This window comes from Schistocerca cancellata, chromosome 9, assembly GCF_023864275.1.
Source record: "Schistocerca cancellata isolate TAMUIC-IGC-003103 chromosome 9, iqSchCanc2.1, whole genome shotgun sequence".
NCBI classification, from domain to species: domain Eukaryota; kingdom Metazoa; phylum Arthropoda; class Insecta; order Orthoptera; family Acrididae; genus Schistocerca; species Schistocerca cancellata.
The window spans coordinates 5,109,583-5,127,697 of NC_064634.1; the positions used below are offsets into that span (position 1 = coordinate 5,109,583).

Genomic DNA, 18,115 nt, shown 5'->3' on the forward strand with positions numbered 1-18,115 from the left:
CAGTTGAATGTGAACAGCGCATAGCGTTGCGCAGTTGGAGGTGAGCCGCCAGAAGTGGTGGATGTGGAGAGAGAGATGCCAGAGTTTTGAGAGGTTACTATGTGAGCACGATCTGGACGTGTGTCCGTCAGAAAAAGGAAATTTGTTTAATTGGATATCACAAAATTATATATATGATGACTTTCGAACATTATTAATACATTGTTTGTTCTCTATCAAAATCTTCCATTTGCTAACTATGCCTATCAGTAGTTAGTGCCTTCAGTAGTTAGAATCTTTTATTTAGCTGGCAGTATTGGCGCTCGCTGTATTGCAGTAGTTCGAGTAACGAAGATTTTTGTGAGGTGAGTGATTCATGAAAGGTTATTGTTAGTCAGGGTCATTCTTTTGCAGGGATTATTGAAAGTCAGACTGCGTTGCGCTAAAAAAATATTGTGTGTCAGTTTATTGACGATCAGAGTAAGTAAAGAGAGAAATGTCTGAGTACGCTCAGTTTTACTCAGCTGTGTCTGTATCAAATAACGTAAGAGGTTTACCAGCACAGTAATTCATAATTTTTCTAAGGGGGCGTTCCAATACCTACATTCAACACTAAGAACGAAAAATGGTTTTATTATTTAAAGAGGCGAAATGAGCAACCTGCGTTTAGTTGTTCCGCCGGACTTCCAGTACTTTCCATTTGAAGTTATCCTGAGAAAGCTTCGAAGGATTCATTGTAAACTATCGGGGAAAACACGCAATCTTTCGTTTTCGTTTTTTCATCTAAAACAACATACTGTATTGCGCTATGATGTGTATCGGTGGCGTACTTTGAACACTCAGCCAGCACCCGGAGGGGTAGCGGCTGAACGCCGGAACTCACTGAAGGCGCTGTGACGGGAAGTACGCAGCAGCGGCGACAGTTTAGTTCAGTAGAAACGGCCTCTCAGCGGCCTTGACAAACTCCCCGGACTGGAAGAACGTTCTCGCTCTGACAGCGTGACATTAATTTCCGGGCAGCGTTGGTAATGGCGCACTCGACACGTGTGTAGGCGGGAACCGGACACAAGACGGAGAGAGGAGTAATGCGACAATTAAGTTCCTCGTTCCCACATAAAAGAATTTCATTACATATGTAAAAGAATTCAGCTGACTGACAGCAATTACTCCACTAGAGAGAGAGAGAGAGAGAAAGAGAGAGAGAGAGGAAATGAGATTTACAAAGCCGAACAAGTTGACTGCGTATACAGCAAAGGGAGCTTGGTGGGTAGCTAAGGCAAAAAAAGAAGTGCGACCTGGAGATCTATTGTTAACGCTGAAAAATTTTTACGTTCTTTCATCGTTTCTTTTGTGGTTCTCTTAAATCCCTAGAGAAGTGCGTTAGTAAATGCCGCCTTTATTAAACTGTAGTACTAGCTGCTACTACACCTGATACTGTTGTTGGTTACGAACTGCCCACAGCAATGAGCGTTGGTGGAGTCGTAGCGCCTGCTCCGTTAACAGCCACCGTCTACCATCTTGGTGTCTGAAGATGGTCTACAACAGGCCGAAACCGATAAAGAAGTTTCTTGCGGTTGCTACTGTTCAAGTTCATTTTTACCGTTGTAAATCCTCGGCACATTCCTGTGCCTATGGACTGTATAAAATTAAATAAATCTTTTCATCATTTTATAATAAAATGAAGTAATATTTCACCTGCTGTAATTCTGATCAGCCATCTCCCAGAGCAATCAAAGAACCCACAGTTATGACCGGATGACTGTAGTTTCGATGAGGATAAAAGATGACATAATGAAATGAAATTTGTGCAAAGGGCAGGACCTGAACCCAGGTCCCCTCCTAAGTAGGCAAATGTGCTGTCCACTGCACCACCCCTGGCTAACACAGGTGACCTTCAACTCGCGCCTCACCCCATCTCCATTTTCCTTTTCTTACACTACTGGCCATTAAAATTGCTACACCGCGAAGATGACGTGCTACAGGCGCGAAATTTAACCGACACGAAGAAGATGCTATGATAAGCAAATGATTAGCTTTTCAGAGCATTCACAAAAGGCTGGCGCCGGTGGCGACACCTAGAACGTGCTGACATGAGGAATGTTTCCAACCGATTTCTCATACACAAACAGCAGTTGAACAGTGGACGTCACATTTCAGATGTGCTACGACCCGTGGTTCTACCCTTCATTCGATCCCTGCGAAACCGTACATTTCAGCAGGATAATGCACGACCGCATGTTGCAGGTCCTGTACGGGCCTTTCTGGATACAGAAAATGTTCGACTTCTGCCCTGGCCAGCACATTCTCCACATCTCTCACCAAATGAAGACCTCTGGTCAATGGTGGACGAGGAACTGGGTCGTCACAATACGCCAGTCACTACTCTCGATGAACTGTGGTATCTTGTTGAAGCTGCATGGGCAGCTGTACCTGTACAAGCTCTGTTTGACTCAATGCTCAGGCGTATCAAGGCCTTCATTAAGGACAGAGGTGGTTGTTCTGGGTACTGATTTCTCAGGATCTATGCACCCAAATTGCGTGAAAATGTAATCAAATGGTTCAAATGGCTCTGAGCAGTATGGGACTCAACTTCTGAGGTCATTAGTCTCCTAGAACTTAGATATAGTTAAACCTAACTAACCTAAGGACTTCACACACATCCATGCTGGAGGCAGGATTCGAACCTGCGACCGTAGGGGTCTTGCAGTTCCAGACTGCAGCGCCTTAGAACCGCACGGCCACTTCAGCCGGCAAAAATGTAATCACATGTCAGTTCTAGTATAATAAATCTGTCCAATCAACACCCGTTTATCATCTACATTTCTCCTTGGTGTAGCAATTTTAATGGCCAGTAGTGTATATCATCGGTACTGCTGAGGCTCTTCAACACTGAACTAGCACCCCAGCTTCGTGTGTAACGGGGAAATACTACTTGAACCTCAGGTGTAGGAGATCTATTGATCTGATGGAATAACATGTTCCTGGAGACATACTGAGTCTCAATTTGATCTTCGATAAGGGCAGAAGCTGAAGTAATAAGGGGTGTATAGGCGGGATTTCCGCCTTGTATACGAGGTGCATTCAAGTTCTAAGGCCTCCGATTTTTTTTCTCCAGACTGGAAAGAGCTAGAAACATGCGCAGTGTTTTAAAATGAGGCCGCGTTCATTGTCAATACGTGCCAGAGATGGCAGCACTGTACGGCAGATGGAATTTTACCGCCAGTGGCTAGAATGAGAACTGTTTTAAATACTTAAAATGGTGACGTTTTCCTTACTTGAACAGCATGCAATCATTCGTTTTCTGAATTTGCGTGGTGTGAAAGCAATTGAAATTCATCGACAGTTGAAGGAGACATGTGGTGATGGAGTTATGGATGTGTCGAAAGTGCGTTCGTGGGTGCGACAGTTTAATGAAGGCAGAACATCGTGTGACGACAAACCGAAACAACCTCGGGCTCGCAGAAGCCGGTCTGACGACACAATCGAGAACGTGGAGAGAATTGTTTTGGGGGATCGCCGAATGACTGTTGAACAGATCGCCTCCAGAGTTGGCATTTCTGTGGGTTCGGTGCACACAATCCTGCATGACGACCTGAAAATGCGAAAAGTGTCATCCAGGTGGGTGCCACGAATGCTGACGGACGACCACACAGCTGCCCGCAGAGGATGTTGCTGAGCAATGTTGACGCGCAACGACAGCACGAATGGGACCTTCTTTTCGTCGGTTGTGACAATGGATGAGACGTGGATGCCATTTTTCAATCCAGAAACAAAGCGCCAGTCAGCTCAATGGAAGCACACAGTTTCACCGCCACCAAAAAAATTTCGGTTAACCGCCAGTGCTGAAAAAATGATGGTGTCCATGTTCTGGGACAGCGAGGGCGTAATCCTTACCCATTGCGTTCCAAAGGGCACTACGGTAACAGGTGCATCCTACGAAAATGTTTTGAAGAACAAATTCCTTCCCGCACTGCAACAAAAACGTCCAGGAAGGGCTGCGCGTGTGCTGTTTCACCACGACAACGCACCCGCACGTCGAGCTACCGTTACGCAACAGTTTCTTCGTGATAACAACTTTGAAGTGATTCCTCATGCTCCCTACTCACCTGACCTGGTTCCTACTGACTTTTGGCTTTTTCCAACAATGAAAGATACTCTCCGTGGCCGCACATTCACCAGCCGTGCTGCTATTGCCTCAGCGATTTTCCAGTGGTCAAAACAGACTCCTAAAGAAGCCTTCGCCGCTGCCATGGAATCGTGGCGTCAGCGTTGTGAAAAATGTGTACGTCTGCAGGACGATTACGTCGAGAAGTAACGCCAGTTTCATCGATTTCGGGTGAGTAGTTAATTAGAAAAAAAGTCGGAGGCCTTAGAACTTGAATGCACCTCGTACAAAGCTGTGGTGCTATTCTAATACCGGAAAGCCTCGGCAATGCTGACGATTTAAGAAGCGGATGGGCTGAGGTTTGTACCAGGGCAGGGCAGGGCAGGGCAGTCCGTGCAGCTCTGCCAGCCACAACCCCCAGGGCGGTGCCGTGGGCAGCACGCCTGCCCAGTTAGCAGGGGACCCGGCTTCGAGTCCCGGTCTTTGCACGAATTTTAATCCATTACGTCAGCTTTTATGCTCCTCAAAGATAAAGTTGAGACTGAATATGTCTCCAGGAAAGTAAAATTCCATCAGGTCAAAACAAAAGATGCGACTGAGAATGGACGTGTGGGGATAGACGGGACGCAGGACACCCTACTGTCGGAGTCACTCGCCTACAGTGGGCGAGGAGAAATGGTACCAGAAAACTGATATCGTGTTATTGAGTTATATGAACCACATTTGTGCCTCCGTATGGGTGTCTTGCTGAACATCGTGTTAATAGTAGTCTTCATACAGCCTTCTGGGAGGTGTGTGGGCCAGCTGTAGCCTTGAGATACACAGACAGTCTCGCTAAGGGGGCGCCTGCAGTTTAAATTCTAATTCTGAGAACAGTTCCATTAGATGTTTTACATGTAAACTGTTTACTGCCAGAGTAGACTCAGCTTAGCTGTGAGAAAGGAAAATTCCGAATCAGAGACGTTTGCAACCCTTCCTCTCAGTAAACCTTCACCCCAACAAGGCGGTCTGTCATATAACGCTGCTCTTTATTTGCAGGAGAAAAACCACCCGTATGCACCGCCCTGGCTGACCCAGTACATGCACTATTTTCCTATTTAAGCGAGTTTATCTTTAGGAAGACTTGTTCATTACTACCAAGAGTAACGATACATAATCAGTACTGAGACGTTAGGTATGGTTCAAATGGCTCTGAGCACTATGGGACTCAACTGCTGTGGTCATAAGTCCCCTAGAACTTAGAACTACTTAAACCTAACTAACCTAAGGTCATCACACACATCCATGCCCGAGGCAGGATTCGAACCTGCGACCGTAGTGGTCGTGCGGTTCCAGACTGTAGCGCCTTTAACCGCTCGGCCACTTTGGCCGGCGTTAGGTATGGCTTGTAGACTAACTGGCTCAGGTATGGCTTGTAGACTAACTGGCTGTGTGTCAAGGAGTAGGTCCAGAGCCGGTCGAGTCCTCAATCACTCCTCCAGCAGACTGCGCCACTAACCGCCTCCTTCACTGCCGGCGATAACCGAACTAACGTGTCGAGTGGCGAGTTGTTCCGCGTTTCGCAACCGACTGCGTCATTCACACAGGACGTCCCAGAACGGCGGAGGTGTGGCGCTCGCCGTGGGACCACATCTAGCACCACTCTGAGCTGTGGAAACTATCCTCGGCCCATGGAGAGCTTTTCCTTTTCAGATCGTTCAAAATAAAAGACCAGTCTCTTCGAATGTTTTATATATTTTTTCACTTGTGACACGGCTGAAGTTGTGTTATGTGAACACGTTTTGAGGACAGCATACAAAGCGCTAGCCGCTCAATAATAAATACATGTTGTTGTTGTTGTCGTCTTCAGTCCTGAAACTGGTTTGATGCAGCTCTCCACACTACCCTATCCTGTGCAAGCTTCTTCATCTCCCAGTACCTACTGCAACCTACATCCTTCTGAATCTGCTTAGTGTATTCATTTCTTGGTCTCGCTCTACAATTTTTACCCTCCACGCTGCCCTTCAATGCTAAATTTGTGATCCCTTGATGCCTCAGTACATGTCCTACCAACCGGTCCCTTCTTCTTGTCAAGTTGTGTCACACACTCCTCTTCTCCCCAATTCTATTCAATACGTCCTCATTAGTTATGTGATCTACCCATCTATCTTCAGCATTCTTCTGTAGCACCACATTTCGAAAGCTTCTATTCTCTTCTTGCTCAAACTATTTATCGTCCACGTTTCACTTCCATACAATTACTTTCAGAAACGACTTGCTGACACTTAAATCTATACTCGATGTTAACAAATTTCTCTTCTTCAGAAACGCTTTCTTTGCCATTGCCATTCTACATTTTATATCCTTTCTACTTCGAGCATCATCAGTTATATTGCTCCCCAGATAGCAAAACTCCTGTACTACTTTAAGTGTTTCATTTCCTAATCTTATTCCCTCAGCATCGCCCGACTTAATTCGACTACATTCCATTATCCTCGTTTTGCTTTTGTTGATGTTCATCTTATATCCTCCTTTCATGACACTGTCCATTCCGTTCACCTGCTCTTCCAAGTCCTTTGCAGTCTCTGACAGAATTACAATGATATCGGTGAACCTCAAAGTTTTTATTTCTTATCCATGGATTTTAATACCTACTAACAATTTTTATTTTGTATCCTTCACTGCTTGCTCAATATACAGATTGAATAACATCGGAGAGAGGTTACAAACCTGTCTAACTCCCTTCCCAACCACTGTTTCCCTTTCATGCCCCTCGAGACTTCTAACTGCCATCTGATTTCTGTACAAACTATAAATAGCCTTTCGCTCCCTGTATTTTACCCCTGCCACCTTTAGAATTTGAAAGAGAGTATTTCAGTTAACATTGTCAAAAGCTTTCTCTAAGTCTACAAATGCTAGAAATGTAGGTTTGCCTTTTCTTAATCTTTCTTCTAAGATAAGTCGTAGGGTCAGTATTGCCTCACGTGTTCCAATATTTTTACGGAATCCAAACTGATCTTCCCCGAGGTCGGCTTCTACAAGTTTTTCCATTCGTCTGTAAGGAATTCGCGTTAGTATTTTGCAGCTGTGACTTATTAAACTGATAGTTCGGTAATTTTCACATCTATCAACACCTGCTTCCTTTGGGATTGGAATTATTACATTCTTCTTGAAGTCTGAGGGTATTTCACCTGTCTCATACATCCTGCTCACCATATGGTAAAGTTTTGTCAGGATTGGCTCTCCCAATGCTGTCAGTAGTTCTAATGGAATGTTGTCTACTCCCGGGGCCTTGTTTCGACTCAGGTCTTTCAGGGCTCTGTCAAACTCTTCACGCAGTATCGTATCTCCCATTTCATCTTCATTTACATCCTCTTCCATTTGGATAATATTGTCCTCAAGTGCATCGCCCTTGTATAGACCCTCTATATACTCCTACACCTTTCTGCTTTGCCTTCTTTGCTTAGAACTGGGTTTCCATCTGAGCGCTTGATATTCATACAAGTGGCTCTCTTATCTCCAAAGGTCTCTTTAATTTTCCTGTAGGCAGTATCTATCTTACCCCTAGTGAGACAAGCCTCTACATCCTTACATTTGTCCTCTAGCCATGTCTACTTAGCCATTTTGCACTTCCTGTCGATCTCATTTTTGAGACGTTTGTATCCCTTTTTGCCTGCTTCATTTACTGCCTTTTTATATTTTCTCCTTTCATCAATTAAAGTCAATATTTCTTCTGTTACCCAAGGATTTCTACTAGCCCTCGTGTTTTTGCCTACTTGATCCTCTGCTGCCTTCACTACTTCCTCCCTCAAAGCTACCCATTCTTCTTCTACTGTATTTCTTTCCCCATTCCTGTCAATTGTTCCCTTATGCTCTCCCTGAAACTCTGTACAACCTCTGATTCTTTCAGTTTATCCAGGTCCCATCTCCTTAAATTCCCATCTTTTTGCAGTCTCTTAAGTTTTAATCTACCGTTCATAACCAATAGATTGTGGTCAGAGTACACCTCTGCCCCTGGAAATGTCTTACAATTTAAAACCTGGTTCCTAAATCTCTGTCTTACCATTATATAATCTATTTGATACTTTCTAGTATCTCCAGGATTCTTTTGTAATTCTTGAACCAAGTGTTAGCTATGATTAAGTTATGCTCTGTGCAAAATTCTACAAGGCGGCTTCCTCTTTCATTCCTTCCCCCCAATCCATATTCACCTACTATGTTTCCTTTTCTCCCTTTTCCTACTGACGAATTCCAGTCACCCATGACTATTAAATTTTCGTCTCCCTTCACTACCTGAATAATTTCTTTTATCTCGTCATACATTTCATCTATTTCTTCATCATCTGCAGAGCTAGTTGGCATATAAACTTGTACTACTGTAGTAGGCGTGGGCTTCGTGTCTATCTTGGCCACAATAATTCGTTCACTATGCTGTTTGTAGTAGCTTACGCGCACTCCTATTTTTTTTAATTCATTATTAAACCAACTCTTGCATTACCCCTATTTGATTTTGTATTTATAGCCCTGTGTTCACCTGACCATAAGTCTAGTTCCTCCCGCCACCGAACTTCACTAATTCCCACTATATCTAACATTAATCTATCCATTGCCCTTTTTAAATTTTCTAACCTACCTGCCCGATTAAGGGATCTGACATTCCACACTCCGATCCGTAGAACGCCAGTTTTCTTTCTCCTGCTAACGACGTTCTCTTGAATAGTCCCCGCCCGGAGATCCGAATGGGGGTCTATTTTACCTCCGGAATATTTTACCCAGTAGGACGCCATCATCATTTAACCATACAGTAAAGCTGCATGCCCTCGGGAAAAATTACGGCTGTAGTTTTCCCTTGCTTTCAGCCGTTCGCAGTACCAGCACAGCAAGGCCGTTTTGGTTGATGTTACAAGGCCAGATCAGTCAATCATCCAGACTGTTGCCTTTGCAACTACTGAAAAGGCTGCTGCCCCTCTTCAGGAACCACACGTTTGTCTGGCCTCTCAACAGATACCCCTCCGTTGTGGTTGCACCTACGGTACGGCTGTCTGTATCGCTGAGGCAAGCAAGCCTCCCCACCAACGGCAAGGTCCATGGTTCATGGGTGGGGGGGGGGGGTGTCATCTATCTAGCTCGCTGACGCTGGGTACAACAATAATGTACTAAACGTAATTATTTCTTGAAATTGTTAGAGAGGTACACAGAAAATTGTGCTGAAATACACAGGGGAGATAAATACATAGGGCGTTTAAAAAGAAAGTCTCATATCCTCGTAGGGGATAGTATCGTTCAAATAGTAAAAAAGTGTCTATATAGATACGTATGGAATTAAATAGTTTTGGGGTATGGTCTGTTTTACCCTGGTCCAGAATGTTCACCACTGGACGCTGAGGATCAGCAGGTCAGAACCTGCATTTCAGTCACGGATGGAGCGGTATTCAAACAGAACGCGGCAATAACTTACCACGCAAAAGCACGGCCGGGCAAGTGCGAATCACCCAGCGCCCATCGAATAGAGGCGTCACGTTAGCTACCGCGTACTGCGACCGGATGAGGGGAAACAACGCGTTGTGCACTCATGGGCCGCTGCACTTTCGCGGACGACTTGACGGCTCCTGCTTATCAGAACCTGCGGCGTCACGAGTCACACGCGCTGTTGACGACTGTCGCCCTTGGGCACGAAGGCAGACGCGGTTTACACGCGACCGGAGACCAACCTGGATTCGAAGACTGACGCAGACTTTTATTTCATTAACTTGTACGACGTTTGCTCTGAGGGCCCCACGGAAGAGCGACTGGCCTACGGCGATATCGGCTGCAGTCGCTGGCTCATTCCCACCCCACCATACGCGAGCCATCTGTCAGGTAATATCAACGAGTATGACGAAAGCCTTGTACTGGACTGCTATGTTTACTAGCAGTGGAAGTAGACCTTCGTCGGTCCACTAATACTTGAAAAAATCAGGAAAATTAAAAAAAACGGGAATTTACAATTTATTATAATTGTTTTGAAACGTTTTTCTTCGGTCCCGTGGGCTAGATTACACAACGTTACAAGTGTGTTCAGTACATCTTTCCTATCTGGACCTCTCAAATAAGTCTTAAAATCGACAGTTCCTTTTCCATTTGTTAGTCATTTAGCTTAACTGCAAGTATCTACAGAGTGCTTTTGAAGTCTCGTGCGTATATAGAACTGTTATCAGATTCAGCGCTGCTACTTTACATAATTCTTCTTGTAAATTGATTGAGCGTGATTTAAATGATATGAATGACTCAAAATCACGAGAAGGAGATCTCTGTATGGTGACTACAGCTGTCAACTTCCCACGGGTTACCACTTCTACAACGCCAGCCTCAGGACGCTCATTACTGCAAAATGTGAGCCCGTCGTTGTCTTTATATCTGTTTTCCTTTTTAATTGGATCAACTGTGGGTTCTTGAAGAAACATTGTAAATTAACTAATGAAACACAGTTTTTCCCTTGTTTCACAAATTTTATTATGGTTACTGTACGACCTAAGTTTCGGGTTGTAAGCCCATTTTCAAGTACATTACTAATTACAAAGATGATAATGCAAGGTAAACATGATGATAAGCCAAAGATAGTCACCTCAACTCCTAAATGTATCGATCCTTGGCGTAACGTAAAAGTACTTCAATGACCTTTCTTTGACAAATTACATATGGAATTATACAATTCAGCAATTACACTAATATGACTTGGCATACCTAGGAATAAAATTATGCATCAGCCTAGAACTTTTTATCTACGGATGGATTGACGCGTAAACTTTTACTTCCATTCCGGAGTTGTAATATCATCTAAAAGAGGTGAATACCTGAACTGCGTTTGTTCGTTTACTAATAGATGTGGGATGTACACATCTGTTTTTTTTTTATTTCTAGAATTTCTAACCGGCTGAGTGTACCCCTTCTTCTCTGTGTGTAAGACTTGTACATAAAAAATGGTAATTGAAGTAACTTTACATTAAGCCAAGGATCGGTACATTAAGAAGTTGAGGTGACTATCTTTCGCAAACGGGGCAGTACATCCTTGTAAAATTCGGCATTTACAGTTGCTTTGTTTTTCAGGGCGAGGAGATTTACCAGTTGTCCATTGGCAACTCTGAAGTTTTGTCTCATCGTCATACCCACATATCCTAATTTAATCTACGGTTACAATTTTGGACTTGAAGTCCGGATCTGAATGAAGAAAATCCTTCAACTCCGTGCAAACAGACATACGGTGACAAAAAGTCTCGGAACAAATTTTGCACATTCTCGTCTCATATGCAAATTATAGATTAAATCACTTTTCATGGACTCATACGAAATCCTAAGGCTTTTTTGGTAAGATCTGGAAGAGTTAGTTATACGCCTATCTGAACAAACCATTTTTTCCACTTTTTGTGTTTTTTCCTCTGTTTTTTACGTTAATGGGCATCCCGAATGTTGCTCTTCTTGTACCGACTCATTTCCGCTTTCGTGTCCGGTGAGACAGGTGTGTCCCATACACAAATTTATTTCTCTGATTTCACAGCGATGTGAATGTCCCACATCTATGTGGTGCTGCAATCTACACTTGAATGAGACAATAGATTCATTGTTTGAGCCCCAAAAGCGGTATATCGCTTAATTTTTTCAGTTGTACATTGTGCCCCTTGTTTTTTTCAGTTTCATGTAATTTTTTCCTGTCTGCAGCAGATGAGCTCCGCAAACTTATTTGTTGTCTCTTTTACATTGATTTCTAGAAAGATGCAGATCTGTGCACATATTTATTGATAAACCACTTTTAAATTCTTTTAGTAGTTATACCTTGCAGCTAGAGTGTATGTAGAGAACTTATATTTGGGCCCTTCGTCGCCACTTGTGTCCAAATATTTACATTTCTGTGTTATATCCGGTGCTGTAACCTTATTATTTTATTTTTGTTGAATTGATATAAAGTGGAAAACTCCACTGACTCGTGGTTTGTTGTTTTGCAATCAGTACTTGCCTTCCCTTTTTCTTTATGTTTCTCCCAGTTGAGGCTTGCCTTACCCTTCTCTTCATATATCTCCCAGTTGATGATTGCCTTCCCTTTGTCTTTATATTTCTCCCAGTCGAAAGCTGCTTACAAAATCAAGGTGAAAAGAATGGTTGTCACATTTTCCTTCGTTGTTATAGTTCCACATGATGAAACTGTTGATTATTGACACGTCCAAAAGAAAATAAGGAGGACAATGTCACCATTTGAGTAACGTACTGCCTGTAACAGGCCTTTCCGCTGGTCGAACCGGTCCACATCTCCCATTACAGCCGCGCAATCTGCTGTGGATGCAGGGCAGGGTAGGGCTCAGTTTATACCATCTATATTTCTCTTGTGACGAATCACGTGATCAGCAGTTGACAAAACTGTAACTGGCTGATTATCTTGGAATTTGTCTGACATAATAATGGTGCTTTCCTTTTTTTTAAAAAAAACATGATCCCTATTAAAAAAATTATTTTAAGTGAATTGTATATGTCTTGCTGGACTCCAGCAGGAATAAATTTTAGGGAACCATTTAATCCTTCTCGGCTCCAACGGGACATACACGTCCCATAGAAAATAATTATAAAAATGTGAACAATAATCGAAATTTAGGAACATGGCCGCACTCAGCATCCATCCCAAAAGCAAAAAACCAATTTTTACGGTAATGTGCGAAATTTTAATGAATTTCATCAAGAAATGGTTACATCGAAAATACCTCTCGTAAACAGTCTTCAGAATTACAGCATTATCGTCACACACCAATTTTAACATTCCATGACTTTCTCTGGCACTTGTTTGCAACTTGAAGCAGAACTTAATCTTCACGCGTTGTTTGTAATCCATGATGCGTGAGAGACACGGTAAACACAACCTCAGTCTGATATCAGTTTATCTGTAAAATATAGTAAGGGCCATCTTTTTATTGCAGGCAGCGACAAAACACTCGGTGTAGAGGTGGCGTCATTTCAGTTATCGGGCTAGCGCCGCGACAGATAACGAAATCACTGAACACTGGTGGAACAGGAAGCTGTTCTGTGATACGCGAAACTTCGACTCGCTACTGTGTACATAGATCGGTTAAAAACTGAGCTGTTGGCAAGCAGAGCATATCGATATTTGTATTAGTGCATGTACTGAACGGGGTGTTAGACTCAAGCAAAGCGGATCTTTTGAAAGATAAGTCTAATGAATACAGTAATTTGTCGAAGTGTTTCTTGTTCTCAACATTTGCAACAGTTTCGTCGAATGGGCCGTTTAATTTTTTTTTTTCTTTCGAATAACTCATTTGGAGGGTACGATGAATCAACTTTGGCTACTCTTCATTGTATTAGATTTCTTCAGTTTCCAAATTTCCTTCATCCTTTTAGAGTGTTGTTCCCTTTCTTCTTGGGTCCACTTTCGTCTAGTTATTTTCTTTCTCTCCTGAAATTCTGCCTTTTGAACTGCCTTTCTGAAATGTGTTCTGTTTTCTATTGTGTCTATTGTAACTCCAGCATTTTCAATGTCCTTTTCAGTCTCTATGAACCATGCTGGCTTGGATTTGTAGCTATTGAGTAATGTGAATATCCGCTTGGTTAGTCTGTTGTTATCCATTCTGAATATATGTCCAAAAAACTGTAGTCTCCTCTTCCTCATTACATCAGTTAGTTTCTCCGTTTTCAGATATAGCTCTCTGTTTGGTCTTATCCCGTATTCAGCATTATCGTTTCTTTTAGCTCCCAGTATTTTCCTTAAAATTCTTCTTTCGACCTTCTCTAGTTTCTCAAGATCTCCACTTCTTGTTAGTTTAAGTGTTTCTGCCGCATAGAGAGCTTCAGGTCTGGCCACTGTTTGGTAGTGTCTTAATTTCGTGTTCCAGAACAAGGATTTTTTATTATAAACGTTTTTGGTCATATGAAGCACTCTTTCATTTTGTGCACTCTAGTTTCTATAGCTATCTTTTCTTTGGCATTGTATGTAATCCACTCTCCTAGGTATTTAAAGGAATCTGTTTTGTGTATTGTGTTGTTGTCAACTGCAATATTTTGAGGAGCATCACAGATGTTTGTCATAAACTTTGTTTTTTCATAGGATATTTGTAGTCCTATTTTGGCTGCTTGTTTTTGTAGTTCTCTTATTTGTTCTTGGACATTGTCTAGTGAATCTGTAATCAATGCCATGTCATCTGCGAAGGCTAAACAGTCGACAGTGATCTTGTTTGGATTTTTCCCTAGTTGAATTCCTTTAGTATTGATGGCCTTCCTCCATTCTCGAACTACCTTCTCCAAGACACAATTGAAAAGCAGAGGTGACAGACCATCTCCCTGTCGAACACCTGACTTTATTTCAAACGATTTTGAGAGCTCTCCCCTAAATTTTACTTTCGATTTTGTATTTGTTAAAGTACCTTTAATTATTGCAGTTGTTTTAGCATCGAGTCCCAATTCTTTTAAGATAATTTGCTTTATTAACCATTCTAAGGGATTTGTCATGTTAAGTCCTCATGAAAAGAAATACTTTCACTCACTGAGAAGATTTAATGTAGTAAGTGTGCCACAAAACACTCCATGGTTAACCTATTCACCTAAAACCAGGATTAGTCCTGCATTATTTTTAAATGGCCGGGGTACATTTTCGTTTAAAGAAGGTACTACATTCATGCAGAGGATGGCTACTTTTTCTCATATTCTACAGAGTGATTTCAGTGCCTTCATCAGTTTCTAAGGTCAAATAGGTGCAGAGAAAACCGTTTTTGACTGAGTTTGCAAAATTCTCTTTTTGAGCATGATAAATAATGCGAAATTTGAGCGGGAAATGTACGCTGCTGACTGAAGACGCTCATAGGTTCGAAAATAGTTACTGCTAGGTAAGTCGTGTATTAGACGAAAGTAAGATTGATTCTCTTCTTTATTACACAATCTACCATCATGGACCAACAGTGATTTATATGTTGAATTCGATTCACTTTAGTTTGTGGATTACAAGTACAAACTCTTCGTGTAGGAACATCAGAGTCGAAACAGATGCCCACGGGAATGAGTGTACTGTGAACTACCCATGAACAGATTTAGGTGCGTTTTAATAATGGGTTACATGCGGAAATCAAGCAAATTCGAATATATTTCCGTGATTAAATAAACTTTGTTGGCAGTTTCTTGGTCGGTGTTGAGCAATTTAGATACGCCGAGAATCCTTGATACTTTTGCTGTTCAGAAAAAATGTCACAAATTGGTAACGCCGATCGGCTAATGGAAATATATGTACCGGTAATTTACAGATATGTGAAAGAAAGAAACGTTATGAAGACAAAAATTTAGTCACCACACTTCACACGGTAAACAGATATACTAGAATGTTTTGGTAGAGATATTCTAGAATGTTTTGGTAGAGACAGTGGGAAAAATACGCAACGCAGTTAAATACCAGTGAAACAAATTACACGATTTATAGCTGTAACGTGATGTTTTACGTGTAAACCCTGATGGAACATTAATACAATGTCACACAATTTTTGAACGAGTTGCTTGTGTTTTTATATGCGGTGTGCACCCACAGATTTTCAATTTCTTCGCCTCAGTGTGCTGTAGCCACGTTAGCTTATCGCTCCTCGCTTGTTCTTTTAGATAAGCGTGATCCCTGCGTCACTGCACAATAGGACACAGCTTGTTAAGGCTTACGCTCACCGGAAAGAGGCGCCGACCGCGTCCGCCCACGCCGTGGCGCTGCTACGAAGTCGTGCCGGCCGACTGGCTTCTGCGACGGCACGCAATTCCGTCCCGAGCCGGCGGAATCCTCTGTTTGCAAACAACTTCACTCACAGCACAGCTGGCTAACCTCGACTGCAGCAGAGATATCAGCTGACGCTCGCTGCCAGAGATAACGCAGCTGTTACCCAACCCGTTCTGCCAACATTGCAGACCGAAAAAGCGGCGAGGCGTGTGAAGGCGTGCAGTATACCCGATGCCGTGAATGCAGTTGTTTGTCACTGTATCACGGGGTGCTTCGCGTTAGGCCTGTTTCACATGTGTGGGGTCCCATCCGGTTCGTTTCGTTTTCGGTTGCAATGAAAAACGAATGCAACCCTTTCACCCATACACGATTCTCACACGGTTCATATTACGTTTTGTTTTCCTTCTGCACGCAGGTTGAGTAGTGATCATGGAGAGAAGTCAAATCGTTCTCTACAAAAGATTAAAAATGGTGTACCGTATTATAATTTGATATGTATTTTAAATTGGTTATTTTCTTAATTTTCAAATCATTTCCTTTTATGTTTCCTCAAAATCACGGTGAGTTTACTATTTGTCCTTATGGACTACGTCTCTTATTAGACAAGAACGAACTTTTCAGTGCTTACCCAACTAAAATTATTAGTGACGTCGAATTAATCAAAACGTCGAAAATTTCAACACATACGTCTTTCCATGCTTCCTGAGCGTTTAATTTATCCTTATATTTTTCACAAGTTTTGTCTTATGGTACTAGCTTGGCTTGTACTGCAAAAATCAGCCGATCCACATCAACATCCGGTAAACCGTTCAGTTTATCAGAAAAACTGCGACAACAACTTTTAAAAAAGTTGACCACGTGTGAGTAGGACTCGGTCACTGAGACTTCCGTACAAACTTAATATATGTATGTACCGTCCATCCTGGGAATTGACGGTCTCACCTATTTGTGCCTGTTTTCGATGCAGATACTGGAAAGATATCGGTCCTGGGGATTCCGAGACTGTATAAAACCTCTACAGTATTTCCCCAGACTGCCACACACATACGAAAAGAGGCTAGCAGGGGACTCCAGTTTACGTATGTAGAGAGAGAAAGTTTAATAATATTTTTATTTACTTACTAAAATATACTACAACTTACATTTATGTTTACATGCAGTAAGTTCAAAATGGTTCAAATGGCTCTGAGCACTATGCGACTTAACTTCCGAGGTCATCAGTCGCCTAGAACTTAGAACTAATTAAACCTAACTAACGTAAGGACATCACACACATCCATGCCAGAGGCAGGATTCGAACCTGCGACCGTAGCGGTCGCTCGGCTCCAGACTGTAACGCCTAGACCCGGACGGCCACTCCAGCCGGCCATGCAGTGAGGTTCATGTATTATGCTTTTGACGGATGATGAATGCAATGTATGTTCTAATGACAAAAAGATAGTTTTTTGTGTGATGTAATCACAATTTAACAGTTTTCAGATTTTTGTTACTTACTTGTATTGCGAAGCCTTGCTTTTTGCCAAATGTTATGACTCTACCTCAACGAGAAGTAGCCTATAGGTTGTAATGAGTGAGTTTTCGAGTATCAAAATTAATGATACAACTATTCGTATCATTTTCTTCAATTGACGCAGAAGCTTAAAGTTTTAACACTGCCAAGGGACCATAGACCTTAAAAAGTGAAATAAATTTGAATTTGATTCGTCTACCCGTTCCAGAGAAAAAGTATTGTTAACAGTCGGACAGACAGACAAACGAGCAACAAAGCATCCTACAACGGTTCCGTTTCCACTGATTCTGCCATGGAAATCTTAAACATAATAATAATAATAATAATAATAATAGATCTTTTTTTAAAAGATATCCACTCGCTATCAGGTTAAAACAGAAACAGAACTGCGCGTGTGTGAACGCCTCGATTGCTTTCTGTTCCCTGGAAACAAGCTCGCACGTTATAGAAACCTGATGAAACCTGTTCGTGTCGAGGGGGTATTCGGAGCTCTACTGTTTCCTAGGTCACACTTGTCGGCAGCGGCCAAGAAAGAACCGAGAACGAACCGAACGGAATGGAATAGCATACATGTGAAACAGACATTACCGTGAAACTTCCTGGCAGATTAAAACTGTGTGCCCAACCGAGACTCGAACTCGGGACCTTTGGCTTTCGCGGGCAAGTTTGGAAGGTAGGAGACAGGATACTGGCAGAAGTAAAGCTGTGAGTACCGGGCATGAGTCATGCTTCGGTAGCTCACATGGTAGAGCACTTGCCCGCGAAAGGCAAAGGTCCCGAGTTCGAGTCTCGGTCGGGCACACAGTTTTAATCTGCCAGGAAG

General features: G+C 42.5%; 1 protein-coding gene across 3 annotated transcripts in view; it reads right to left on the reverse strand.

Moving 5' to 3' along the window:
- LOC126101629 (myrosinase 1-like) overlaps window positions 1-15,882 on the reverse strand; it is a 521,409-nt gene extending 505,527 nt beyond the window's left edge. For all 3 annotated transcript variants that reach the window (XM_049912315.1, XM_049912313.1, XM_049912312.1), the window contains exon 1: window positions 15,737-15,882. The gene's annotated coding sequence lies outside the window, so the exon portion shown is untranslated. The remainder of the gene's footprint in view (window positions 1-15,736) is intronic.
- Between the last annotated feature and the right edge of the window lie 2,233 nt (window positions 15,883-18,115).